Source organism: Protopterus annectens, chromosome 3.part0 (genome assembly GCF_019279795.1).
Source record: "Protopterus annectens isolate FY-2018-M chromosome 3.part0, PAN1.0, whole genome shotgun sequence".
Lineage (NCBI taxonomy): Eukaryota > Metazoa > Chordata > Ceratodontiformes > Protopteridae > Protopterus > Protopterus annectens.
The window spans coordinates 204,694,257-204,713,077 of NC_056731.1; positions in this window are offsets into that span (position 1 = coordinate 204,694,257).

An 18,821-nucleotide genomic window follows, 5' to 3' on the forward strand; every position below is an offset into this window, starting at 1 on the left:
GTTTCAAAATTTGTTTAATAATAATTTTTCCATAGTCACCTTCATGATATAGAAGAATAACGTTCCAGCTATAACAGGGACATCTCAGGACTGGTTTATGGCCTACACACTGAAAGATTTGCTGAGGAGAAGTGTGGGGAGAGAGGAGTGAAGATGCAATGGTTATTCATTTCTATTGGCGGGATGTGATGCACATGCCTGTAGTGTCCATAGATTTGTGGAATCCCCCATCAGATATTGGTGATGACATTGAAGTGATGATAGAGTCTTTTCAGGGGCTATGATACTCATGGAGATAAGTGACACATCATGCTAAGACCCATTTTGTGATTGCACGATGAATGCTTTTGTGTCTTCAAGCATGAGCAGTAAGGGCTGTAGGTTCTAATAGCATGTTTACTTGGATGTCTGTTGTGGCGTGATCAACTCTCACCCAATTAAATAACAAAGCAACAAAATTATGTCAGTCAGCAGACTGTCAGCAGGTGCCACGGGACAAAGAAAATTAATATATATATACATTTTACTCTGCTAACTCTTCTTCTTGTTCGATACCTATGCTAAGGGATTAAGACAATGTATACTGCTCTAGCATAAGCTTTAATCAGCACAAGCTCATTCAAGTAAAGATTATAAGGTGTCACTTCAGGTGAGCATTTCTTTTTTTTTTCTTTCTTTTTTCTAAATGTTTTTTGTCTTCATAAATGAAAACCATCAAGCCATCCCTAAATCAGACTTGTCTCATTGATTCTCCAAAACTAGAAATTTTACTCAGCAGCAGCATAAGTGTTGTCTGGAGGGTGTCAGTTTTTCAGCAGCCAGTAGAGTGCTCCATGCCCTTATGGCATGCAAGATATTAAAATAACCCAACTGTTGATGGCTCTGTGTGACGTGCATTACCACAGATGCCCATAGTTTCTTCTTTATGTGATTTCATGCTTCTGCAAACCCACACTGATGGTCATCACCAGCTGGTGGCTTAGAGAGACCAATGTCCACTCACAGATTGTGCAATTGCATTGCCATTCCTCCATCTCTGGGATCACAGCAATAAAGGCCAGCTCTACCCCACCGCAAATGGGCATACTCTTCCTCACCTGCCAGTGCCATAATGCACCTGAGCTGCTAATCAAATTCAGGTCACCTAAGCATTAGTTAAACTTTATCCTTCTTTGCCAAAAGAGGTAGCCTACTTCAGGCAAGCACTCTTATCTGGTAATTGTATTTTGAACTCTTTTTCTGCAGTTAAATATGATATATCTCTAAATCGGGTAACTCTTAGGAGCTCTGCAATGTTAATTTAGGAGAGGATTGTTCAGATGCACATTTCAGCAAGATTGTAGAGATGGTACAGACAGGTTCAGTACACCAGAAACATGACACAAGCATATCTGTCCCACTGAGGATAATATAGGTATATTCCTTTTTGGAATACTACTGATGTTGTCTAGTATTTACCAGTATATATATATATATATATATATATATATATATATATATATATACACACACACACACACACACATATAGATATATACATATATATATATATATATATATATATATATATATATATATATATATGGATCTGGGACTTTTGAACAAAAGTTCAAAAGCCCGAATCCATTACCACTGAACACACTTTAACGAAAGCGCTTTCATTGAAAAAGCGATTTTGTTAAAGTATGTTAAAAAAAAACAACACAACATCTACTTGAATGCAGGGGGGCAAGCCCCCCTGCACACACACCCTACTTTAATATTCTCACTCCGAGGTCGCACTACAGTGGGGAAAAGGGAATTTTCCCTTACCACACTGTAGTACGACTAGAACAATAAGCATACTTACGCAAAAGTGCTGCTTCGGTGAATAGCACTTTTGCGCAAGTATGCTCACCAAATTGGGATTCGGTGAAAGATGCAGTTGAGCATCTGTACGGATCCCAGAGATATATATATATATATATATATATATATATATATATATATATATATATACACACACACACACACACACACACACACACACACACACACACACACACACACACCTATATGAATATTTACTCTTAGTTGACTCATTTTATGGAAGTCCAATGTGCATCTGATTCTGTCTATCTCTCTGTAATATAGCATCAAACTAAATCTACCTTCTCCTGGTGTTTATTGTTTACCTTTACCTCACTTGGTCAATATACCTGTTTCAATCTGATTGATTTTACAGTAGTTTTCCATGCCAAACAAGCATACCAATGCACAAAGATTGAGGATTTTTGAAGGATTATTCCTGACTGATGTTAGTTATAGGGTCCCTTGCACAATGTTTGTGAGATGTCATGAATTTCAAGAGCTGGTAGAATTATCAATATGGTTGTAAACATCATTCAGTAAGGCTTCATTCCCTTCCCAGATGACAAAGATGTCATCAATGAAATCGAGACAACATTTTGTTGATACAAAATAGGGGCTTTGGTACACTGCCTTGTCCTCCCATTTTCTAAACATCACATTGGCCATGCTTGAGGCCACGATTGTCCATAGTCTGCTTATAAAACCTGTTGTAAGCATGTAGTAGTTGTTGCTGAGGGTTCGATTCAGTAACCTTGATAGGAGTTCTGCCACTCTTGGTACTACATTCTTGTCCATTTCATATGCCTCTGTTACAGCTTGAATACAGTAGCTGTATGGAAGCATGGCATAAAGTGAATGTACAACAAATCCATCAGTGTGGCATCAGAGGACACCTTGTAGGCTAGGCATAGATCTTTGCTCAGCAGTCTGTACATCTGCTGTATTTTCTATTTTCTATTTTATTCTTATAACAAACATCATGTTTACACATTTTTTCTTCAGACTTATAAATCTGCAGAATTTCTAATTCTTTGTGTTCTTATATACTTCTCATATTTAACAAAAGCAACCATTTTAAATTCTCTAAAACAACTTTCTTTCAAGTACTTCTTGTAGGAGCACACATGCAAGGTGTTCCATTAATGTTTATTTTTGTATCCTTTCTTGGATATACCACTGTTGCATGAAGCACATTCCATTTATTCTCATATACTTTCACAATTATTCTATTTTCCTCTTGTCCGTCTTACCTTTTGACTCACATTACTTCAGTTTTAGCCACCTGTTCTATCGATTTTTATTCTTAACATCAATTAAACACATCACAAGAAAAATAACTTCCCACATTTTGATACCAAAATCAGTACTAAATATATCATAGTGTTATGTAATGCAAACAACATAAAGCTGCATTATCCATAACTTGACGTTTTCATTTTCTTTATACTTTTCAACCTTTTTTATCCTTATATTTACTCATAGTGATATATGCTTTATATGTCTCACTGACTGCATTAGCAGGCATCACATTTCCAGCTTTTTTCACATTTTCATTGGTTAACATTGCAGATCAATAATTCATTTTTCACAGTGTGTCTCCCCCTCTCCCCACCCCTCTGCCCAGCACCATTTTCTCCTTTTGATTTCAGTAATAACACTGGATTATCACTAGTAGCATCTTAGAGTACTATATCAGTATTAGATGCTACTTCATCAATACTTTCTTGATTGCCCATTTTTTGAATTGTGCTCACCTCTTCAAATTCAAAGTCATACCAAAACTGTTTGTACTCTCACATTCTTGGCATACAGGCTTGCGATTCTGTTTGATGTGGCTCTTTCCTCCTCAAATTACTCAGCAATTATTATCACAATTTTATATTAATGCACTTACTATCCACTGAAATAACAAGATTGTGGCTGGTTCTCTTACAACAACACTTGCGCTCTAAAGCTGAGCCAAATATGACATCTAGTTGCCTCTGTGACTATTTTATTGATGAAAAAACAAACAATAAGTAAAACTGGAGACATCAGCCAGCATAACATTTGAAAATAAATAGTTATAACCACTCTGAGACAGCTCTTACAGGCTGACATAATCAAGCCCATTCTGGCTACTGTCCAGGGATGGGATGTGTAATCCAACCCCATACAGACATGAATTATCAATCAACAATTCCCGGTTCAACTCCTCCACATCCAAAGCTAGCCTTCGCCTAATCTTCTTTGATCAATCCTATCTGTCAGCTTTTAAGAAGCTGCTGATGTAGAAAGGGAGAAAGCATGGGTGATAAGTTGAGAGGCATCCATCCACCGGCATACTTGACATGCCGTCCCCCCCAACAGCCTCTCATCTGTGCCATATTTACCATAAGACTGAGAAGTTCTTAGTCATATTTACTATCAAAGCATGTATACATTATATGAAGTACTCACAAACAGACAAAGTGAACTGGAGATTGAATAAGTCAAAATCCAATCTGTTCTAATGAACTCTGTATGGATCATGCAAGTCTTTATCAGCCTTTACTTGAAAAGCAATATGTTGAGCTGCTCAGGCCACTCTGTGATTAATGAAACATTTGTACAGTACATCAGCATGAGCAAAGTGCTGTGTTCAATAGAAATCACGTCATCACACATCTCATTAGCTCCGGTGTTGAAATTAAGGGCACTGGAGATTTGAAATATTATATTTAAGGTCTGTTTATTCTGGTTCCTTGGTTCCCTAAATACATGCAGCATAATGTAAGTATTATGTAGTGTAACTAGTGTGTATTTTTATTTAACATTTTTATCTAATATTTTTATCAAAAAAAAGATTTTCTTACGTGCCATGATTAGATTGGTGACCTGCAGATGGAAGATCAATGAAGCTGATAATTGTCTTCTAATTGATATCTGACACCAGATATCCTAAAAGTGAAACCATGGCAACCCTGAAAACCCAAACCAACAAACCACCCATCAGTAATGTTCTAAGGAACTAGTGCATCTAGTAATTTGTGATGCTGCTCACCAAATAGCTTGTCCTAAAAATCCAAACAAATGCCTCCCAGGAAACTTAAAAATCTATGTTAGTATCTAATGTACGCGAAAAATGCATCAGATTACTTCCTGGTTCTTTTAAGGACATTAGCTGAATGGCCATCTATTTCTAAGTTAGAGGTACAGCCTATGAAGAAGGAATGCAAATTGTAGAGATCCTTTGGGAATTGAAGGCCTGCCTCATGGTTGCATTGACCTATGTTAGTGCAACTAATCACTCTGATTTAGATGAAAAATAAGCCCCATTAACCTAGACTTGTGGAGTAGTCTGTGCAGGGAGGATGCCCAATGGACCGATCAAGTGAGAAAAGAGCTGGTTTTATTCAAGCAGATTTGTTGCCCTTTGCTGGACTGGTCTGTTTTGGACTTTCCTAACCATTTTTTTGTCTGAAGAAGGTTGTACATTGTTACGCCAGAAAGCGCTAACAATACATTTGGAAGGTCTGATATACCACGTTGCCTTTTTGTTTGTTTTCTGCAGTTTTTGTTTTATGACTTTCCTAACCAAATAATGACAAAAACCTTGGCAATGACGTTGTAGGTTACTGTCCCAAAATGCCCTAGTGTACAGGAATATAAACAAGGTAGCCAATAGTGTAAAGTAATAATATTTGACAAAAGACTAGTAGTGACCCTTAGCAAATGCTTCCCCAAAGGTGCAAGTCAGTTGGTTTCCTGGGTCCCTTGGGTCCCTTCTAATATTCTGCAAGCCCTTCAGAATTGTGATTGCAACCAATGATAAGAAAAATCAGGAAGGCCAATGAACTGAACCAGCCAACATAATGCTGCTAAGTGTATGCTTAAGGTGATGGGCAAATCATTCATGCTGCACCTTTACACCAAGAAGTACTACTAAAGATAGGTTCCTCTGCCTGAGGGGCTGAGCTAGCTTATTGTAAGAGACCTTAAAAGTTTGTAATGATGAGAAGTAAGCCCTTCTTTTGCTTGAATTCCAAAACTTTGATAACAGGGAGTCAGCTAATCCTTGCCAATAATCCAGACTTCCAAAGGAACAAGAGTCTGCAATGGTGCCATTCTAGAGCCAGATGCTGGAACCTGGTAAATTGAAAGTGAGGCAGGCTGTTGGCTGTGCCATTATCATGACCTGACACATGCTGACTTGAAAAAGTCAAATTAATCTGTAAAATTAACAGGACTAGTAATATTTTCACTGAATAAACCTACCTAGATTTGGAAGACCACTAATTAAGGACTGGAACGGGCAGAGCCGAAAGAGATTTTGCTGTTACAACATTGTTTCTGCCAAACAAAAGTCACTTCTCAAAAGTGACCATAAAAAGGGTCATTTAGTGGGAAACCACCTCCCCTGGAAGTAGCTGACCATGCCTTTGATGCTGTTGTTTCAACAAAAAGCTGCAGTTCAATGGAAGAGACCCAGTAGTTTGTCAAAATTAGATCACATTGTAGTGATATGGCTGAAATTCCCCTTCTCTTTCTGTCTTTTTTTAGGAAATAAATATATAAGGGATATTTTGAAGTTGAGCCATGGGAGTGCAAAAAAGGGCCAAGTAATGCTGAAGAGTAACGCAGTGAATTCCTTTCCTTAATCATGGTTATTTCTCAGGCCATCATTGGATGAAAAGGAGATTTAAAAAAAAACCCTGAAATGCACCTCAGACCATCTAGTACTCCCATGGCTTTTGGGGCCCTAGAGGCCCCAACATTCCCAGCTTAATGAAGTTATTTCCTCCACAGTTATAAGAGTGTAGTTTTGCCTAATTAGGATGTGTTGGATTAATAAATGAGAATATAGAGGAAAACCTGAAGAAGTATGGTTAACTGTGAGAAAATGAAGAGACAAGTAATCTGGGCGGCATGGGTAGAACAGAATGGGGGAGGACTATGGAGATACTAGGAGCTGTGGAGGGGGCTTCTAGTGGAGCCTTTCATATAGGGTGCTACTTCAGCTCAAGCTGGCTCTGTTCACTGAAGGAAGAATGCTCCAATCCAACAGATGGTATTTTAATGCTGGGCATGTTAACCTCTTTCTTCAAAGAAGAGTAAGTAAGGTGAATATTATCATTTATGTTACATGATATGTGTTATGTATAATATCTTAAAGCTGGTTTATTATGGGATAAGAAGTGTTGCCAGAGGATATACCTATGTGAGTATGTGACAAATTCATGATGAAATGGTGAAAACAATTTACATTTTTGCGGACTGAAATTCTTATGCAAAATATAGAAATAACCAAACCAATAAAAAGCAGCATCAGTGAAAACATTTGCTAGACTGAATGTATGATGTGAAATAAAATGTATTTTATTTTGGAATAATAATAATTACTTGTTTTGTAGGTGTTGCTGTCATTATCAATACTGACATAGCTGAAATGTTTTGCTGCAAATACATACATATATATATATATATATATATATATATATATATATATATATATATATATATATATATATATATATATATATATATATATATAAATGTTTGTATATGTACATACACACACACATATATATATATATATATATATATACATATATATATATATATATATATATATATATATATATATATGTGTGTGTGTGTGTGTGTGTGTGTATGTAAATAAAAAAATAAGGTGATAGATAATTTTGTAGTGAAGTGTAAAGGAAGATGCCTACCCAAACTGTGTTAAAAAACTTCTTACAATTTGTAAAACCATTCACAAACTTAATAAAGAAACATCACACAAGGTGGGAATGCTACACCTGTACACAAGAATGATGCCGTGGAAGATGTGTTTGTGAAACTTTGACCTTTTGGTCAATATTTTCCAAGTGGTTTTGACATGGTTTGAGAGTGACAGAGGTGGATTATATATGCATGTGAAATGGACACATTCACATTACCAGTTAAATCGTATTTAGTTTGAAGTATAAGCAGATAATTTTCCTTTCATGTATCATATAAATGCCAATGCCATGTTATAACAGTAAATCCTTTGCTGCCAGAGACTGCTGAAACATGTGCCTACGACCTATCCTTAATAACACACTGCCATTGTTTTTGTCGGTTCATTTGGGGCTCATTTTGAGTTGCAGGTTTAAGCAGCTGACAGACCTGTCATTTAACATATTACACAGGACATAAAAGAGTTGAAATATCTTTTAATAATTAAGGTACATGTGCCATGTTTTTGTCTTTTATTCTTTCTGAAAATGTTACAGATGATAATCCAAAGTGCATGTGTCTAGAAAATGAAAAAAAATTACTTTGTGTCCCAAAAGATGATTGAAAACAACCAATTAAAAAATAAAAATAAAAAAAAAATCACAAGGATGACTAAACAATGGACTGACCAAATATATTCTAAGTTAAGGTCATCAAACCTAAGAATACAAATAAAAGAATGAACAATATTAACTGCATACAATCATGCGACTAAAACATCCAATCCTATATCAAAACACTAAAACTGCAACTCATTTAAAACACCATTTTGATTTTAAAACAAACTTTATCTTAACATGATCATATAAGCCATCTGCCAAAATAATTCTTCTATGTCAAAATAGTTTTCGACATCACTCCCTGAAGATCATATTCTGTTTCTTCTAAAATATAAAATAAAAGCTTATTAAAATCAGCACACTGAAATCAATTTCTAAATATTTTTTTATTTAATATTTTTTATTTTTAGATTTAATACCATAATTATATTCTTTAGTTCAAAGTTTCCTCTTTGTCCTACCTATATAAAAGGGGTACAAACCTTATACAAAGCATAATAAATAATCTCTCTGCTATTCCTATAATAATATCCAAAACTAGAAATAACTTTCCTATAACTATCAAAAAAACAGTATAGGTCTTGCTCTAATGAATCAACATCATTTACATGGCTGACATTTGTATATTCTTACAACTGTATTACTGTGAGTTGGATTTTTATTCAAAGTGTACCTTGTACATACTGATCTTTCTTATTAGAGATTTCATGGTTCCTTTTAAAATGTATGACATCATGGTGAATGTAATACAAGTCCTGTCTGGAAATATTAATTTCTTTCAAAGAAATTGGCTTGCAGCATCCAAAGCACCTGAAAGGACACCTCTCTTAGAAAAACTGCCATAAAATGGTAAATTAATGCAATCAACATGTTTTGTTGTGATGTACTGTTAGAATTGTGACTCAGCCTCTGCCATGACCTGTACCAAAGAACAATTTGAAAATCTTTTTGGTATATTATTCACATATATCATTCAAGTAAAATGGAAAAGAACCCCAGAGAAGTATGATTTATTTTAATCAAAATAAATGTATTATACTTAAGCAGGTATTGAAGCAACTTTGTCACTCATTCACTTGCATTGAATATTTAATAGTACATTATTGTTATTTTTCTATAAAATTATAGTGATATTTCAGGAATGACTTCAGCAAATTCATGAAAGGGATTATAGTGATTTGTTCATTATCCAATTTACTCACAATGAATTTGTTAATTTAGAAGTAGATCTAAAAGAGAGATTGTTACAAATAGTGGCCACGGTTTATAAAAATTACTTGTCTTTACTGGAAAACTATATGCTTGGTTTTCCTTCAAGTAACATTTTCAATCAAAATAAAACACTCTAACCATATATTAAAAAAGGATTGATAAGTGGCAGTTTTAAATAATAGTTACACTCTTGTCTTTGTTGTATGTGTCTGCTGTAATTGAACCTGCTGTTTTACAATGCTGTCATTTAATCAATAGATGTAAATCACACTGGAGGCCTATTATTCTTGTATTCATTAATTCAGTCATGCAGAAGTCAGTCAAGTAGGATAATTGTATAGCAAGCCTCCCTTAGCTGATGTAAAAAAGAGGTGTATAGTACAACTGTCACAGTGAATGCTTGTACACCCACTGACATCCACGACAATGGATTCCAGAAATAAGGGGTAAAAATATGCACAGAACAAAGATCCTGTAGTATATTTATACAGCTAGATGATGATTACAGAGGATGACATAGCTGCCTTATCTACAAAATAAAACATTGCTGTACTGAAAGTCAGGCTTTGGTATCTCTCTATGCAGCCTACAGATATCTCGTAACTCTGCTAGCTTTTCATAAAGGTACTAATCTAATATAAGTTTGCACACAAATGCATTTACTACATTTTCTGTCATATCCAGTACTCTACTGAAATTAAATGTATTTTTATATCTTCCAGTATTTATTTATTTTCCCACAGTAGTTTAATTCAGGATTATCAGCATCCATTGTACAATCAGCTTGGCCTGTACCATCTGTATCCCCTCCTCTGTCTTTGTTGTCTTCCATATCACAGGCATTGTCCCACATATTATTTCAAACTGTAGTCATTTCCAGATGCTTAAGTTAGCAGTGCTATCCTCTCTTTTAGTTAACAATTTATTGTTCAGTACAGACAATGAAGGCACTTGGTTTACTTCAGTTACCAATGACTCTTAAGGTTTGGTGTGGCTTTCACTTACACAAAAGTATCCGCTTTATACCACTATGTGGGTGACTACAACATCCTACACAGTTCAGATCATTATTTTTTGATTCAGTATAACTTTACCTCATATATATATATATATATATATATATATATATATATATATATATATATATATCCTTTGAGTCATTATTAGACATTTGCCAATTAGCAGCTATATCCAAGCAAATCACTTTCTGCTGCCACATGAAAGCAGACATCAATAAGATCACATGATACCTCAATGCCTAGATATATATATATATATATATATATATATATATATATATATATATATATATATATATAGATTAGCTCCCAGATCAGGAAATCAGGTTCTTCTAATGATCCTCTATTGCAAAGCTCCATCAGTATTTTATCACTTATTTTTTATCATATGGGTTATGACATTTGCCTCAGATTTGATGATTTCAATGGAATTATACCTTCACTTAACAAGTTAGTGATATTTATCAATTTATTTTTTGACTATGCACACAAAACTGTCCCCATTTTTTTTTTATCAGGAGGCTGCTTCATTTATTCATGTATAGCAAAGAGTATTTTTTGACTGCAGGTCACTCAGTATGGTTTGCAGTAAATCTGTAGTATAAGTAGACAGAGAATATTTACCTCTTTAAACTTTTCAATTTTATATAATTCTATCAGCCATTTGAAATGTCTAAGACTGATAGTTAGGTAATGTTTCAAAACAATTGCAAAACCATTCTTTTTTGTTCTATCAATTAAATGTTTTGATGTTCACTCACAAAACTTATTCTTATGTTTTAGTCAGTTTTCTGCTTCCACTGTCTGAGAATATCTTTTCTTTCAGAAACAGTGACCACGTCAAGTTTTCCTTGTGATATCCATTGACTTACTTTTACTTGAGCAACAGAGGTTATAGATATGTATCTTTTTCAAGAGTCAGATATAACATTATTTAGTGTGTTTCCATCTGGGACCACAACTTGGTCAAATACAGACAAGTGGAAAAATTCCTTTTGCATGTGGATAAAAGCATGCATTGTGCTCTCTCCCTTCTTCCAGTCTCCAAAAAAACATAATATACACTTCGTTGCCTTTGTGACCAGTTTTTAAGAAACAAATCTTAACATTCGGAACATGAATGAAATCAACAACATTAATGTAGACATATGATATCTCAAATTATAAAAGCAATCATATATAATAACTATGATATTTCCACAAGCTGAGCAGATCCAAACTAGGCAGCATAACAAGCAACCCACACTTGTTGTCCTGTCCAACCGATAACCCAAGTGGAATACTTTCAGTATCCTTTCACCATAACCATGACCAACTCACCAAGCAACGTTTTTTTGATAGTTTGCACTAATAGTCAGGAACCTTTTTTAGACTGGTCCAAAAAAAAAAAAGGAGGTCATGAAAAGTGGGGGAGTCCACTCGGTCACTACACCACAAACTGTCATAATGGGGCAGGGCCACCAAGGAATCCCTCAATCACGGGGTCAGATCTGAAGGCTTATGTCCCTACTTCTCCTTGAATACTCAACCGTCCCCTTCCCATCAGACATCATATGTTCACTTGCAAATGAATACAACTTCCGGGAAAAGAAAATTTATCCCTCAAATTCTACATATCCCCTGGCCCTGCTTCCCATTTCTACAAAACACAATGCATACTTCATAGCCATAGTTAGAAGTTTATTAGATAACAAAACATAACATTTGGAACATAATTGAGATCAGCAATGCCAGAGTAAACATTTGACAGCTGAAATCATAAAGACAGTGAATACTGAGACTTCAGTTAGACCGATCCAGGTCTGTCAGCATGAAAGACAGCCCACACAGGTCGATCTGTACAACCCCTAACCTGAATGATTTGACATAACCCTGACCAGCTTATCAAGCATAGCATTTTTCAAATCTCCCTCCAACAGTCATGAACCATTTTAGGGATATGGCTCAGAGATGGAATGAGGGAAATGAAAGGGGGGGTGAGGCTACAGAATGACCACCTACTAGGCTGTCACCTTGCACATCCTGCACCCCACCATGGCCATGATTACCTCAAAATTAGCCTGCAAACTGAATGCAACATGGGGTAGAACTCACACAAAGGCAGCCACCTTCTCTGTTAAAGACTGCATTCTGTACTCATTGAAATCCTCATACAGTAGGGGTTGTCCCCAGAATCCTTATATTTATTTTTAATATAGCAATCTCCCAGAACTTATTAACTCTTGTAAAAAAGGTGAAGCATTAAAATTAAACAAATTCAGGCTAATGTCACAGAGATGTACCCATGTACCAGTCTTCTATATAGCAAATGGAAACTTTGTTTATGAATATGTCAATGTTCCAGAATGCAGATCCTCACATCTGCAGGCATCCTGGTTGCCCTGTTATTTATAAATTTCAGAGTTGTTTCCAAGGTTGCTACCTTCCACACCCCATTCCAAACTAGTTTAGTCATACCTGCCAAGTAGATCACCACTGTGCTTGGGTATAACTGTTGCAAAACAACCACATCCCTCAGAATTCTAGATAACAGTCTGTGCTTAAGAACTTTATTCATAATATTAACCTCACATGAATTATTAAAGCCATGGCTGGCTACCCCTTCTCAATAAGTTGATATGATGTTGGTGTCATCAAATCCCACATCTTTCGTCCAAAACACTTCCAACTGCTGGGGTCAGGGCCTTGATAAATACCTCCTTCCTGATCCACTGACCTCCTTGTCACTCAAAAAAATAAAACAACAAAATGGGTTAGCATCAAGATGTGTTTTGCACCTGCAAAAGAAGACAGCAAATGGTTAGGGAATGAGTACAACTTTTACCCCGAGTAAGCAAAACTCTGAAGCGCTATAAAATGTAACCCAAACATTCTTTGCTGGAACTTTTAACTGACCTTTTAATTATATCCATTGACTGACCCTCCCCAGATAAATATGAGGCACTCCCTGTACAAATATGTATGAGATTAATAACTATGACCAAGTCAGCGTTAATTGCCCAAAACCACATTATCATCAGTACTATACTTACATCTTTCCAGTATAGAAATTCTAAGACTTGCCCAACCCAAAATGCATCCCTATGCAAACAGGTTTTCAGATTGGCCCACGACACTCATCAGTGGTAATCCAATGTTATTGCATGAACACCCCTTAAAATGATTTGTAATAAGTTCTTTCAAATAGGACACCATGGATCTCTGTCAACACCTCATAATCTGTGTAGATCAGAGAGTGTGTATGTACCTTTAAGAAGCATTTCCAGATGTAAGCATGTGCATATAAATAGTGAGCACGTGCAGGCAGCAGTGCCATTTTGAGAGAACAGCCAGAGTGTTAACATGTATGAGTGCAGTAGTCAGTCTGGTTATAAGTTTGCTTAAGTTTAAGTCTGTGTGTAATAAAGCTGCTTGAACTGAACCCACGAATGTTCATCTGTTTTATCCTGACCAGACGAGAGACATGGTGTCAGAACCAGGATTAAGAGAACAACTTCTTCAAGGCATGAGGTGCAGAGTTGAAGGCGAAGGCAGATTAAGCTGGTTGAGGGAAATGGAGCTCAGACAAACAAAAAAGGGCCAGAAATGAACTACAAATGATTTATTTGGCAAAGAAAATGAAAAGGCACATATATAAGGCACAAAAAGCATTATTAATCAAAAAAGTAGCACAAAATGGATTATTCATCAAGCAAAAGGCACAAAATGCATTATTCATTAAATGAAATGTTTGAAACCTTGATATTTGATAAAACTAGCAGAGATATTCATAAGAGGGTCAGAATTACCTTTTATTTGCATAACGAGCATGTTTAAATTAAACCGGGCACAAGAATGAGCCTGATAAGAGATTAAAAGGGCATAATGAGTACAATGAAAGGACAAATTAAGCTTAAAGAGCAAGGCAGCGGCATGTTTTATTTTAGTAAAAGACCGTGTTTGGGCACAAACTACTATGTTGCATTGACCAAAGCCATTCAAAGCATAACTAGAGTTGTTTGAAGTATCTCAGAGTGTGCAGTGTTTGCAGAGTGTGTGCTTTATTATGGTAATATTATTTCAAAGAGTTTGCTGTGTGCAAAGTACAGTTATAGTGCAAAGTGCAGTACAGGTAAAGCCATTTTGAACATTTTCTTGTGCTGTGTACATTTACTTGCAGAGTGCTGCCATTTCAGAGTGTTTCTTACACTGTGCAGTTATTTCACAAAGTACAGCCATTTTGAAAGGTTCTTGTGCTGTGTGCAATTTATTTGCAAAGTGCATTCATCTTAAAGTATTTCTTACTCTTAGCCTCTTCCATTGTATACAGTTTATTTGCAAAATACAGTCATTTTGAAGTATTTCTTACACTGAAAAGGAGTGGTTTCATAAAGTACACTGATTTCAGTGTGTTCGTGTGCTACGGAGATTTATAGGATCACAAGATCATAGGATCATAGGACGTTGCTAGGCTATTGGCCCTGAGGCCCTTACAGACCTAGATAAGAATTTAGACCATGTTCCAGCAAGTCAGCAACCTATGCCACTGTCCAGCAATGACACAGGTTGAATCCCTGGGGTTTATTTTCTGTTCCTCATCTAGTTATCCAGGTTGCCCTTAAAAAGGGTTAATGAGGTACTCTGTTTGATGTGGAGATGGAGTCTATTCCACAAAACAGGGAGTATCTGGGTCACAAATCTGTCCTGCCAAAAAGTTCTATTGATATCACAGACCAGGTTGAGGTTGTGCGAGCGTGTTGAGTGGAGCTTGACTTGTGGATATGCAGTATTCCCATCAAGGCAGGGTCTGAGATTGCTTTGTGTGCAAGACAGAGGTCACCTCTGAGGAGTCTGTAGGAGACTGAGTAGAGGGACAGGGCCTTTAGTCACTCTGTGCAGGGTAGGTGTTTGAGGCCCTGGATTTTCCTGTTGAGGAACCTCTGGGGTCTCTCCACCTGCTGTATGTGCTTTGTGAGGTAGATGTTGAAAGGGGCATTGCACTCAATAATGGGTCTTATAAGGGAAGAATACAGGGGGGTTATGACCACCTTGTTCCTGGATGAGATAACCTTACTAATGAGGTGGGCCATGTAGAAAGCTTTCCGTACAACAGAGGCAATATGGTGGTCAAAGTGCTGTTGGTATTGTTGGCAAAGTGCTATTTCAAAGAGTTTGTTGTGCTATTGGGTATAATTACAAGTACTGGCATAAAATTCTAGAATATATATTTACGTGTGCATTTTCATGCATAATTTCAAGCACCTTCACTACTCTGTGTTGATATGGCAGAGGCATTTTGCAGACCCACTCCACTTGTGTCTGATCATATATAGCAGAAAAATGGAGAGTATTTAAGCAGAAATCTAATATTTTCATACAAGTAGCTCTTTCTGACAAAGATGTACGTATAAGGGCATTCATTTTGCTTAACTTAACTGATTCAGAAGCTATTGAAAGACAACATCCATTTGTATATACACTAGAAGTATACCCAGGAGAGGGGGAAGTCTGTCATATTGAGGTACTGGCTGAATCAAGGGAGGACAATGAGTGCTTAAAACATAAATTAGGAGATGTGTGCAACCCCAGACAAATGTTACATTAGAGAGGCACCTATTTTATACAAGAGACCAAAAGCAAGGTGAAACCTTTGCAGTTTCTATCCCTGATTTGAGAAATAAGGCTAAAATGTGCAGATTTGGTGACTTGAAAGATGAGTTAATAAAGGAAAGGCTTGTACGTGGTGTTAATAGTGCTGCAGTGAGAAGATTTTGCTTCATGACAGTGGTTTAACATTAAGGAAAGCCATAGAGATTTGTCAAATTCATGAGCTCACAGAAAGGAAGGCACACAAATATGCATGCAAGTGATAAGACCATGGTTTCAGCAGCCTCTAGAGCAAACATAGACAGCATGCAGCATGTGGCAAGCAGAAACAGGCCTAAGCACATGGCAGCTGCAGCCCCTACGCATTTCCCTGGGAGGAGCTGTAGCTTTATAGAAAGTTCCAAGACTAGTTCAGTAAAAAGGGCATGCTCAGTGCAGTACAAGGGTGAATCAGCAAAACCCAAGTGAAGGATCATTGTTAGCTGTCACAATTGTGGAGCCAGCCATGAGTCTAAAAGAGAGAAGTGCTTAGCATTTGGTCAGCAATGCCACAAGTGTAAAAAATGGAACCATTTTCAAAAGTTTTGTAAATCAAGCAAACCTTGTTCAGTTATAAATGGTCACTCAAAAAAGCAAGTTGATCATGTAGAGAGCTGCAAACTTACTTTCTATGTAGATGGTGTATCAGTGGTCAGTGAAACAGTTAATGCAGTATATTTGTTAGCTAAGAACTAAGTATTTTGTACTGTCCTGATCAATGGTAAAACACAGAGCTCAAAGTAGACACTAGTTCAAAGTATAATGTAATGTCAGCAGAAACATTTGCTAAAGTGAGGGCTGGAGAGCAACTTAATTTGGTCAATTGTGTGAAGCTTGTTGCTTCTGGAGGTGAAGAGAGATTCAAACCGAAGGCTCAGTAGTGCTTTCATGCTATTCAGCTGGGAGCAGTTACAGCTTGCAATGTTATGTAGTCCGAAGACCTTTGCAGTCATTATTAGGCCTCAGAGACAGCTTGAGAATGAAATTGCTTTCTTTTACCAAACAAGTCCATCATGTAAGCACATGTCCCAGTTCCAGCTTCAGTGATACTATTTTCTCAGAGTATGCTGATGTGTTTGACAACAAGATAGGCAAACATCCAGTTGTGTACACCATGAAAGTATACCCAGAGGTCAGTCCAGTAGTCAGACCAGCAAGAAGAGTTCCAATAGCTATGCAGGATAAAGTCAAAGTCCCATTAGACAAAATGATACAGCAAGGTGTGATTTGTCCAGTTTGCACAGAACCAACTGAGTGGGTGTCTTCCAAGGTAGCTGCTCATAAGAAAAATTCAGATGAAATCAGGATATGCATTGACCCAATAGACTTGAACAAGGCATTAAAAAGACCTCATCATCCTATGCATACAGTAGAGGAGATTGCAACCCTCATGCCAAATGCCATTGTTTTTCCTGTCTTAGATGCAAAGAGTTCATTTTGGCATGTAATGCTTGATCGCAAATCTTCACTACTGACTACATTAAGTACATCATTCCCATTCCTGATGATGTCCTAGATGTCGCCAAAGTTGAACATTCCTTGAAGACAGTCCCCATTGCTAGAACCAACTCTGACTTTTTTGTTACACTATCAGGTCATATTTCCAGACCTAGTGTAAAATACACAGCAACTTGGACGTGATTGTTTTATGTGTCTAATTCTGTATGATTGCATGTCAGATAATGAGTTCTGTATAATTGCATGCCAAAAGATCATTTTTGTACATTGCATGTCATTGAATACTGTCATTTAGTATATGGACTATTTCTCAAAGAGGGAGGATGCAGATAAGAGCGTGTGTATATACCTTTAAGAAGCATTTCCAGATGTAAGCATGTGCATATAAATACTGAGCATGTGCAGGCAGCAGTGCCATTTTGAGAGAACAGCCAGAGTGTTAACATGCATGAGTGTGGTAGTCAGTCTGTTTATAACTTTGTTTAAGTTTAACAAAAACAAAAGAAGCTGGAAGCAGCGCACACAAACCGCACTTTATTCAGAAAATAGGTAAATCCAAATCTTGAACACAAAGTCCGTAAACGCTGTTAAAAATCCAGTACATGCGTTTTCGTCAGCCTATAGCTTAGACTTCATCAGACAAAATTAATTAGGTAATTAAGCATTATATAAGGAAATTCAAATTAAAAAGACCAATAAAAACCAAGCATCATAGTTAAAACCAATAGTAGTAATGACAGCCTAGGGAGCTCATTATAATAAAATTCTTAATAGTTAGAAATGTCAAGAACAATGTATAAAAAAGTTCTCTTTTAAAATAATTCCAATATTTAAAAACTTTATTTTTTTATTTTTTTATTTTTTTATTTTTTTAAAAAAGGGGTTTTAATTAAAACATGTTATAGTTGGTTAGGTTTCTAAAACCACCATAAAATGAAGCTGTTTGGTTAAAAAACTGTTTGTTGTATTGATGTGAACAATGAATTAAATAAGTACAAAAAGAAGAAGCACAGACAACAGTGCCCTCTACTGTTCTTTAGGACTAATTTAATGAGTTTCAAACTTTAATTTAAATTTGTTTAAGTTTAAGTTACAAAGCCTCATTTCTGATGTGTTTGTGTGTAATAAAGATGCTTGAACTGAACCCATGAATGTCTGTCTATTTTATCTGGATCAGATGAGCGACAATTTGTCCCAATAGAAAAAAAGGACTACTAGGTGTATTCTGCTTTCCTTGGTGGCTCACCCAATGACATTATAAAACAACACAGATAGTTGAGGTACCTAAAATCTTTCTTCTCTCAGTAAAATTATATGATACAGACCGAATGCCTGTAGTGCTGTCCCGCAGATT